This window comes from Durio zibethinus, chromosome 10, assembly GCF_047325235.1.
Source record: "Durio zibethinus cultivar Kanyao isolate XHJ-2024 chromosome 10, ASM4732523v1, whole genome shotgun sequence".
Classification (NCBI taxonomy): Eukaryota; Viridiplantae; Streptophyta; class Magnoliopsida; order Malvales; family Malvaceae; genus Durio; species Durio zibethinus.
Window position 1 is genome coordinate 9,090,301 of NC_143171.1, and position 10,960 is coordinate 9,101,260.

General features: G+C 31.1%; 1 pseudogene across 1 annotated transcript; it reads right to left on the reverse strand.

Annotated features, from left to right (window-relative positions):
• Window positions 1–7,817: 7,817 nt before the first annotated feature.
• On the reverse strand, window positions 7,818–10,464 carry LOC111292958 (transcription initiation factor TFIID subunit 14b-like; annotated as a pseudogene). Its single transcript, XR_016345468.1, has 7 exons — window positions 10,404–10,464; window positions 10,097–10,245; window positions 9,612–9,704; window positions 9,300–9,521; window positions 9,036–9,221; window positions 8,832–8,953; window positions 7,818–8,411 (listed from the first exon to the last, which is right to left on the reverse strand). The product of XR_016345468.1 is annotated as a transcription initiation factor TFIID subunit 14b-like (transcript).
• Window positions 10,465–10,960: the final 496 nt, after the last annotated feature.

Genomic DNA, 10,960 nt, shown 5'->3' on the forward strand with positions numbered 1-10,960 from the left:
CAATTTTTTGTTGGTTGGGTAGTATACTCAAATGTAGGAATAAGATTGTGAATGGTCATTTGGGGTAGGGACTTGTTAAAAAACTTAGATACTAGCTTGGTTGGCAAAGATATAGGTTTTGAAAGATACTGCTTACGACCAGAAAGTGGGGTTGATAAAAAGATAAAAACTACATAAGATGAAATTCTTGGATATATACCCATCAAGTGTGACTGCTTGCACTTCCTCTTTATTCTTTTTCAATGTATTTCCCTTTTCAACATCAGTTGCATCATTCAACTTAATCCTGTCATTCTTGACTGTATTTTTTTATCATTTTTTTAGTAATCACTATATCAGTAAAGTCTTTAGAGATATTCTCAATCATTTTTTCGTAATAGGGAGTATTTAGGGAATTGACAAATAGAATATGGATTTTTTTCTCTAACAAAGGTGGTTGTACTTAGGTTGTCACGTCTCTCTATCTATGTGCATATTTCTTGAAAGCTTCGGTTACTTTTTTCTTCATATTCTACAGGGACAACCTATCTGGTGTCATATTTTTAATATACGTATATTGTGGTAAGAAGGCCCTAGCCAAATCATTCCAAAAGTAAATCTTACTTCTGTCTAGCTAGGCATACAACCTTATTGTAGACTCAGTAAGACTATCTTGAAAGTAATGGATCAACAACTTATCATCATGAGTGTGGTTTATCATCTTTCAGTAGTATATAGTGATGTGTGTTAAAAGGCATTTCATTTTATCATACTTTTCAAAATCTAGAGCTTTAAACTTCGATAAAATAACAAGATCAGGCACTAGAGTAAGCTTGTTAGCATTAACACTCTTATATATATCATGACCTTCAATTACCTTCAGTCTCTCTTCAACAAATCATATTTATCCTTTATCATTGTATCTCTTAATGGATTTGGCACACTTTTTAATTGCTCCTATTCTTTTGGATCATCCAAATTAGGTACATCAATGGAGTCATAAGGAGTAAGCTTAAAGTCGACATTTATTTGAATTGAAGGCAACTTGGTAGAAGTATTAATATAAGGTTAATGAGTTGCTAAAGGTGCTTATGACATATAAAGGCCTCGAACATATAGATGTGTGAACCTAGGTGGACACAATGGTGCTTCAACAGCTATTTCCTCCATTGCCCTATGAGTTTCAACGATTCTTTTTCCTTTTGTCAAACCTGTTAACATCTGTTTTAATTTACCAACTGTCTATCCATATCCTGTTGCATTCTAGTAACTATTTCTTTAATCTCTCATTGGGCCTATTTCATTTTGTCCATCTGACTTGCATTTTTATTTTCCTTGATTCTAATAAAGCTCAAGTGTTGTAAGTGCACAGATATAACTAATCTTATTTCCTAGGATGTGCTATCCTTGAACCTTTTATTAATTACTAAAAGTTAGAAATGCATGACATGAATTCTATTATTAAAACTTTCAAAATTATATTATTATTTTTTTTGTTTACTTTGAAGGTATAACAAAAGTATATTCACAATCACCATTCTTTGTCCTTAGCTAATGATGTATTATATGCAAGTCAAATTTTATTATTATTGAATGACCTCAAATTCTCTCATATATTCAAGTCGGTTATTTAAAGATATTTTTCCCCCTTAAAAGTTTGGTAAAAACGTATTTGCAACCATCATTTTTTCTCACAGACTCTTTTAGGCACACCATTATTAAAAAATGAAACGTAAATAGAGATGTCTATTCATAGAAAATTCAAAAGTTTTCCTTTGTTCTCAAAAGCTTCAAGTTTATACATCAAGAATAATTTTAGGACAAGAGCCAAAAAGTACTAGACTAACTCTTACTCCCCCTTACCTCACCTAAGATATCCAAAAAAAGTAAACTATGACTGCTAGTAAGAATAACCCTTTGCTTTAAGACTTTTTCTTTTTATTCATCATATTGGCCAATTTGACTACCACCTACAGCACTACTTGTTGTCTTAACATGGATCGGTGAAGGATTCCTATAAATAATTGGCTTCATTTTGGTGTCAAAACCTAAATATCTGACTTTCATCAATCTTTGCACCCTATGTTTCAAAGTTGTGTAGTTTTTCAGAGAATGGCTTACGACACCAAGATGGTGTTCACATCAGGCATCAAGCCCATACCATTTATGAAAGGATGATTTACGGGGTTCAGTAGGGATAGAGGCAATGAGGTAGTTTTCTAAGAGCAATGAGTATAATTCTGTGTAAGACATGGGTATTAGATCAATAGGAGTTTTATTTTTGGTATTGCGAGATTTTTTCTACTTTATGATTGGTTTGCTTTGCTAAAAAAATGGTGATATAGTTGGTCTTGAAGTGATTTGAAAAATTCTAGGTTGAAAATTAGGTTCAAAGGGTGGTGATAGAATAGCATGTTGAACAAGTGATTGTGAAATGTGAGGTGGTGGAAATGAATTCAAGTGTGAAATTCTCAGAGGTTGCATAAAATTTGTGAGGCCTAATCTTAGGTGCTTGAAAAGGAGATCAAAAACCGTCATGAGAAGAATTTAGGCACGTGTTTTGACTCAGGATAATTGGTGAAAGTTGTTTGAAGCTGAGTGACTCCATCTTGAAAATCAAACTTTTAATTTCAATCATTTGTGTGGCCAATTCATCCATTCCTCTTTTGAGCTCACCCAAACTTTAGTCATTATTCAAATCATCCAAAGCCTTAGTATACTAAAAAAAAAAGTGTTGGAACAAACAGGAGCCAATTGATTTTGATTTGATGGTATTAGAAGTGACAATGATCCTTAAAGAGCAACAAACTCAGCCATGACCTTTAACCATTTCTATCAATTAAGCAATTTGTTGTTTCATCTCCCAAAGCTCGAGCTAAAATTTCTCTTGATTTAACTCCAAAACACTAATCCTTGCTTTCAATTGATCTCTGATTTTTGCTATTCTAATTTTCACCAAGACAGACACTTTATTCTAGAATTTAGGCAAAAATTTTATATTATTACCCTTATTAAATGAATGTCATAAAAATAATTTTTAACTTATATGACACATAGAATCATGTTTATGAATACATAAATATGATGGGGATGTAAAAAAATGTCATAAAATGCAAATATGCCTAAGGCATATGAATTTTTACATGTACAGGCCCCAAATGACAAAATTTTCATCCAAAAATTTGTGTGCAATGGATGTAGTATTATGTTGCAGAAATGGTAGGAAATGAAATGTAATGTAGGTTCTGTAAAGCCTACCATTCTGAATCCTTATGCATGAAATGCAATGACATACTTACATAAGTGATGAGATATATTCCTATGACTAATGCAATATAATTGTATGGAATAAATAAACTTATCAAGTGCACGAGATATGTTTACATGGAATGCAATGCTTGTGTTATGTCGACCTAATAAAACTAACACTACCTTAAAATATGTAATGAATTGGAATGTGAGCACTACCTATTAAAATGTGCATGGAATGCTTATATCATTTAATTATTATGCATGAAATGTGATGCATGTTGTATCTATTAAGATGCATAGGATGAGGTGTACATACTACCCTATTTTTTTTAAAACATGATAAAAATGTATGTAAAAGACTAAATAATAATGTGAAAAATGAAACAACATTCAAATTTAAATTTTTTTTAGGAAAAGGAAAAATTCAAGAACGCACAACTAGAAAGTGAATGAACTACATGTTAAGAGAAAATTTATTTTTTTCAAGAAAATGCTTTTCTTTTATTATTCATTTCTTTTTTTTAAATTTTAATACATATTTGAGTTATTTTTATAGAAAGGCCGGCAGGGATCTACCCTATGCAAGTTTCCTATGGCTCACGATATGTCGGGTTAGGATTTATACGTCTAAAGGTTCTCAAACTATTCCTCACATAATGTCTATTATAGACTAGCAAGGCTCTCCAATCCTTACCCATTACAAGTTACTAACAGAAAGGGTTTAATCTGAGTGAAACTATTTCATTAGTAAATGCGATGGTTATTACCTCACGATTGTGTAACTACTTTACCTCTTCTTAAAAAGAGGAGAGCTCGGGTCTAGGGCTCATGTATGTAAGTGAATATGCAAAGTATGTGCAAAGTGATGTATTAATTAAAATAACATAAATAAATCATAAATACAAAATCAAAATAAAGTAATAACTAATATGCAATTTATTTTATTTATTAACTTGTATATATTTTTTTTAAAAAAATTAAAATAAAAAGAATTAAATTAAATATCAAATAAAATCAATTAAATTAAATAATTATTAATAGTGCATAATTCAAATTTTTGGTCTGACTCTCAAAAGTCCACAGCGAAGTCGTCAAGCTGTCGTAATGGTTTTGAGACAACCAGACGTAAAGAATTTTAAAGTTGAAAAAAATGAGAGAGTCGTCACCAATCTTTTTTATGGTATGATTGGTCACCTAAAAGTTTATCCTTTTAATAAAACTATAAAAACGAGTTTAAAGTTTATCAAAAAGATAAATTTTGGTCTACGAAAACCAGGTTGAGTCTAAGAGTCGATTACATGTGAGAAAAGATTAGCACTCCTATAACGTCCATAAATTAGTACCAATTACTCATGCATTATTTTCGGTGTTAGATGAAATGGTTTCAACTTGAAATTTAATAATAACTCATTTTTATTATTTTAAAAAAAATTAATTTTATCAAAATTCTTTATTTAGGAGTATCGAGGAAATCTTTAAGTTAAAGAATTATCTTAAAATTTTTCAATATATAGGTAGAACTTTAAAGATAACTCTTTTGACTAATATTTACCATGACATTCCTTGAAAATGAAAACAACATTCTTTGGAAAAAATAATTGTTGGTAACTCTCCAACATCTAGGTAAAATACCAAAAATTATTCCCCTTGGAATGTTAGTTTTGTTTTATTCCATATTTTTAAATTAAACACATTTTTTATGCGAAAATGCTAGTGATGGTATTATCAAACAACAAACAATAATTAAAGGCATAAACATGCGAATTGAGTGCAATCAACAATAAATAGATGCATTAATAGATGTTATGCGTGATGATGAAATGCAATTTTGAAATTAGGTTCTTAAATATAATGAGATCACCTTGACTCCCTAACATTTAGGCGAAGTTTAAATGTGACTATTTATATTTAAGATCCCACTTTATACATATTTTTTATTTATTAGTTTTAATCCCATTGTTAAAGCGGATTAATTACTTGCATGGAAAACTTAATGAAATAAAGTTTTTTAAATACCCCATCGTCTAAACAGCATTCGAGAACAAATTATTTCAAGTGAGATTTTCACACGTTTTCTTAGGATTTTTGAATGGTCTTGGATAAAGCTTAGGTCAAAGTTTTTAAGTTTGAATGATTTTTGGATGATGATTCGTGTTGCGTGCCAAATTTAGGGTTTAGGTTAAATTTAAGGTTTTGATGAATTTTGATTTAGGGTTTTGGCTTTAAGTTTTAGATTTTAGAGTTTTGAGTTTTAAGATTTTAAGGTTTTTGAAGGTTTTAAGGTTTGGAGATTTTATGGTTTGAAGGATTTAGGGTTTTGGATTTTAGGGTTTCGAAGGTCTAAAATTTGGAGGTTTAGGGTTTGAATTTTAAGGTTTGAAAGATTTTAGGGTTTTAGGGCTTGGATTTTAGGGTTTGGAAGATTTTAGTGTTCAAAGGGGTTAAGGTTAAACTTTTAAGGTTTGAAAGGATTAGGGTTTCAATTTTAAAGTTTGGGGTTTCAAGTTTTAATTTTAGGATTTGAAGGGTTAGGGTTTCGATTTTAGGGTTTGGAGTTTATGGTTTTGATTTTAAGATTAGAAGGTTTACAGTTTCGATTTTAGGGTCTGAGATTTGAGGTTTAGAATTTTGATTTTAAGATTTAAAGCGTTTAGGGTTTTAGTTTTAGGGTTTCAATTTTAGGATTTAGAGAAAACGCGAACATCTCTAAAAATTCTCAACCCCTCAACGGATTTTTGAAATAAATTTGATTTTTATAATTTTTGAAAATTAATTTTTCATTTATATTTTTTTATGAAAATTTATTGTTATTATTATTTATTGGTTTTTTAATTTTAGTATTATTATTTAATAATTCCCTAACATTTAGGTGAAATTATTTTTAAAAGAATTCTCTTCATCATCTAGGCAGGAAAATTTTTTTATCACTTTATTTTCATTATCATTTTTTTATTTTTTTTTTGGCATTTTTTGGTTATTATTCTACTTTATTATTATTATTTTATTTTATTTTATTATTTAAAGAAGAAAAATAAAAATTTTTGAAATCATTTTTCATTATTATTATTATTATTATTTAGTTATTGTTATTTTATTTATTTTATAAGGTTTATTTTAAGTTTTTTATCTTTTTTTGAATGGAATTTAAAATTATCAAGATTTAGATTTTATTTATTATTATTTATTGTTATTTACTATTATTATTAACATATAAAAAAAACATTTATTCTATAAAAAAAATTAAGCATGCTTAACTAAATAATAGCAATTAAAAATAATATATTAAAAAAACAAATAAACAAAAACAATCAAAATAAAAAAGAAAATTTACCTGAATCGAACCATTGAAGTGATTAAGGGCTAGCGGAAACCGATCATCGAGTCGGATTACATGAATCTCGGGTCAGATTCGAGTCTACGCGTAGATTCTCTTTGACCTAAAATGACGTTGTTTTGTGCTTTAATCTTCTATATAAAACCAAAAAATTTTTTACTTCATTTCAAGTTTTCTTCCTAAAAAAAATTTTCTCAACCAAAAAAATCCTCTCAAGCATCGTTGGAGTCTGACGCTATGCCACTATGTCGACCCTACTTGAGGTGGCCGCCGATGGTCTTAGGCAACCATATGGTCCTAAAAAAAATGCTAAAAGGCTTCCAAAAATTCTCTTTAACATCCTCTTTTCAGATCTAATCTTCCTTTCACTAGGAACAACCCCAGTAGGAGCAAATCAAGCCTTGAAGTTTTCAGTCTTCCTTCTTTATTTTTTTAATTTTTTTAAACTAAAATGGATGTATCTTTTATTTTTTTGTAAGTAGCTTTTTGGCGCTGTGTTCGTTACCTAGTTGACAAGGACTATTTTTTTTTTTTTTAATTTTTGAGTGTTGATGTTTGTTTTAACTGTGGGTTTTTTCTTTGGTATTATTTCGTGGTTTTTCTGTTTGGCCGTGATTGGTTGTAAGAGGCAGAGGACAATGAAGGTAAAGGTGTTGTGGGTGCCGAGGCTATTTAATGCTATAAAGATATGGTGTGTGCGTTGAAGCAGGGTGTAAAGGCTGGGTTGCTTGGGTATGTAAAGTGTGGGTACCGAGGTATGCCGTATGCGTAGGAGAGGGTTATAAGTCTGAAAGTTCAGGGACTAGGTGGAAACTGGGTACTTAAAGGGGCTGGCATTCTGGGATAATAGGTGAAGTAAATGGTGGCTAGTGATGGTTCAAGGTATGGCCAGGGACTGCAAGGTAGTGAGTGACTCAGGTTTCAAGATAATTGGGGCATGGGTTTGGTGGAGGCAGGTGGATAGATCGATGCCATGCAAGGCACCTTGCCTATCCTTGTCCTATCTTTTTTCTTTTCCTTTTTTTTTATTATTTTTTTAATATTACAATGAATTATTAATTTTAACAAAATTTAAAAACGAGATTTCATCTGAAATCTGAACAAAATTTGGTGTTTACAATGATAAAATAAAAAAATTTTACCCGCACCAATGCTTGGGCAATTTTTTAGTTTTGATAAAGCTTAGCTCCGTCATCACTCACCTTTTATGTAAGAACAGGGATAGACATCTGCAAGTAGTAAAAACTTCCAATTTCCTCGTTCAAGAGCATAATTTACACAGCTTTTCTCAAATTAACCATCACATTACAAACAACAACAGCGATAGGATTGCTAGCACTAATAGAAGAAGATCTAATCACGAATAAAAATACAAAAGTAAAACATGTACCACAAGCCCACAACAAATATTAACCGCAATGACCAATGATAGGCAAACATGATATTATCAGGTGAGAGTTATGCTTTATTTACAGCTACCATGACTACCATCAAGGAAGATTTCTTCACAAGAATAGAAAGCTGCATAGGTTCTCTTTCATTTTTCAGGTTGACAATGGGCTATACCATCATCCATAGTTGTTAACATACTACTTAGCTACAATCAGTTCTCTTAAGGAAAGAAGTTACAACTAAATCTAGAAAGAAGGTTCATACAGCTGATATCCACTCTTTCCATCTTCTGTGACAGTTTACTTTGTCTTCCACAATATAAACTCGACTAGTGAACTCCACTAGCAACCTATCATGATCATGTTTATTCATAAGTGGAGGCTGGTTTCAATGGCTGAGGCATTCCATCAATCCCACTCAACTGTATTGTCATCCTAACAATATGGGCTTGCACCTATCATATAGTATAAACTGTCAAAAGATATTGTCCCGCAAGTTCATGAAATATAAAAGAATAAGTGAACATCAAACAACTAAATTAGACATGCATAGTGACACATAAAAGCCTGAAGGCAGGTGAAAAGCTTAGAGTAGACCCAAATTGATGGCCTAGATAGCAGTTTATGAGAGTGACTCAATAATCCATATCGAAACGACACAAGACAAACAAGAAACAGGTAATGCTGACGACGCTAGAGATTAAAAGATGCTTTAACTTGTACATTTTGCTAGACTTCTGTATTTTATATGGCATGCCTATTCATAACTAGCAGTACAACAGCAAGTTTAAACATTAAACACCAGAACACTTCACAACGGCTCAAACAAGTTTTTTCTTTTGGCCCATAATGAAAAACAACCAAGCTATTCTAACCTGCTGACGAGCTGTGGCAAGTTGCAAAAGTTCATCTGCCTCTGAGAAATTCATGAACCACTGACTGAGTGGATGATCCTTGATATCGCCCCTACCTTTTTCGTTCATATTTTCAACTGGTACTGCAGAAACAAACATACTGATCCTCACTGAAAGTTTTTGATGAACAAAAGTCCAAAATGAAGGGAAAACAAGTAAATTTACCCTAAGCAGGCAAGCTAAACCAAGCAGGCAGCCACATATAACAACAGCTGGGTGATTTTGTACATGAGAAAAGAAACACTCAGAAGGTTCTGGAAAAACATTCTCATTGTATGATTCCAAAACAACAGGTTCTTGGTTGACTGAGGGCCAGATTCATCTTCAGGATACAATTTCAAATGGTGATACCTGCAAATATTGAAGCGTAGTTAGGAAACAAGGCACCTCATCAAGTGAATCAAGTGAGCAACCAATGAAAGTACTTACAAATGAAACTGCTTGTTGCAAGCGTCACTGTGTAAGAAAATGTTAATTCCAAATTCAGATTCACCCCAACCGCATTCTGATAATTCAAAAGGTGGAGATTCAACAATTCTTGTAGGGTTATTGAAACTGGGATGCAGTTGAAACACAACATGCTTTATCACCACTCCAAGATCTTCATTTGTTGCCCCACGCACATAAACTGTCCAGCTATGCAACAGCAACCTAACTGAATGAGATAAATCTATTTAACATTATTCTACCACAAAGCAATAAAAGAAAATGAAAATTTTTATCATAGAAAAACATACTCACTCACTAGCCTTTCGACCAAGATAAAAAGCAATAGTTCCATATACAATTAATTGGAACACAAATCTCAACATCTTTGAGTCTCATGTTTGTAATCTACAAATTATTCAGAGAACAAAACGAATAATGTCATTATAATGGAGGTAGAGCTCAGAAAAAAAATGGAAAAATCATTCTAAGCATTAAACAAATCTAATGTCAGTTCAACATTTCCCAGCTCTTGTTTTCAAATGTTTAAGCAAAATTATATTCCAAATTATCCTTTAGCTGCAATTAGGAATGGAAAAGCTCAGCTCTTAGGGACTTAAAAACCCCACAAAAAAAGAGTGATCTCAAAAGCGTTAAACAAATGCTAATAATTCTCTACCACTATGCAAAAGGAATAATCTTGCTAAAAACTTAAAACACCATAAATTTTGAGACTTTGTTTTAGTAGGATATGCAAGTAAAAGCCTCCAAAAATAATTGAAGAAGCTAAAAAAGAGGACCCTTTTGTCGCTATATCAGGGGTTTTACCTAGTTTGATGATGCGCTGTGGCTTTGAAGCAGACCCACCATCTTCAGCTTTGGGCTTCGATAGCTGTGTGAGGCAATTTAGCAGACGGTGAAGGTGGGCTCAAACCAGAAGCCAATGAAGCTGTTTCACTTTCAATTCAGGTATTAGAATTTAGGGATTCTCTTTTATCAATTTTGAGTAGGGAATTGAGGCTTTCGATTGCCTTTGGTGAGAGGAAAAAATGGGTGCAGGGAAATTCCGGGCCTTTTTTATTTTGTTATTCCTGCCACGTCAGCTGCCCATGAGGACGTGTCGTTCGGACCTTGAAGCCTTCAAAATATCAACACTCATTTGTTCCATCTGTACTATTAAAAAAAACAACATTGGCCAATTGTACTGACGAAGGATTTATGACGGCCGATTTTTAGTTAAAAAAAAATTATGGGAAAATTTGATCAACATAATTATAATTATGATTTATATCTTAGCGGGTGTGTAATTTAGATTTTATTTGAATAAATAGTAAAATTAATTTTGATCTCAATGATTATGTGATTTAGATTTTATTTAAATAGATAATAAAATTAATTATTATAATAGTAAAATTAAATATTGTAATAGTAAAATTAAAATCAATAATAAAATTTATATTTAAAAAAATAATTATAAAAATGAAATAAAGTATACTAGAAAAAATATTATATAAAAATTTATATATAATAAAATTTTTATAAAGTTAATAAATATTAAGAATTTTTAAAATTATTTTTGTATCAAAATAAAAAATTTTCAATAAAAGAAATTTTTTTAAATAAAAATCAAATAAAAAAAGCATGAAGAAGAAAAGTTAAATGCA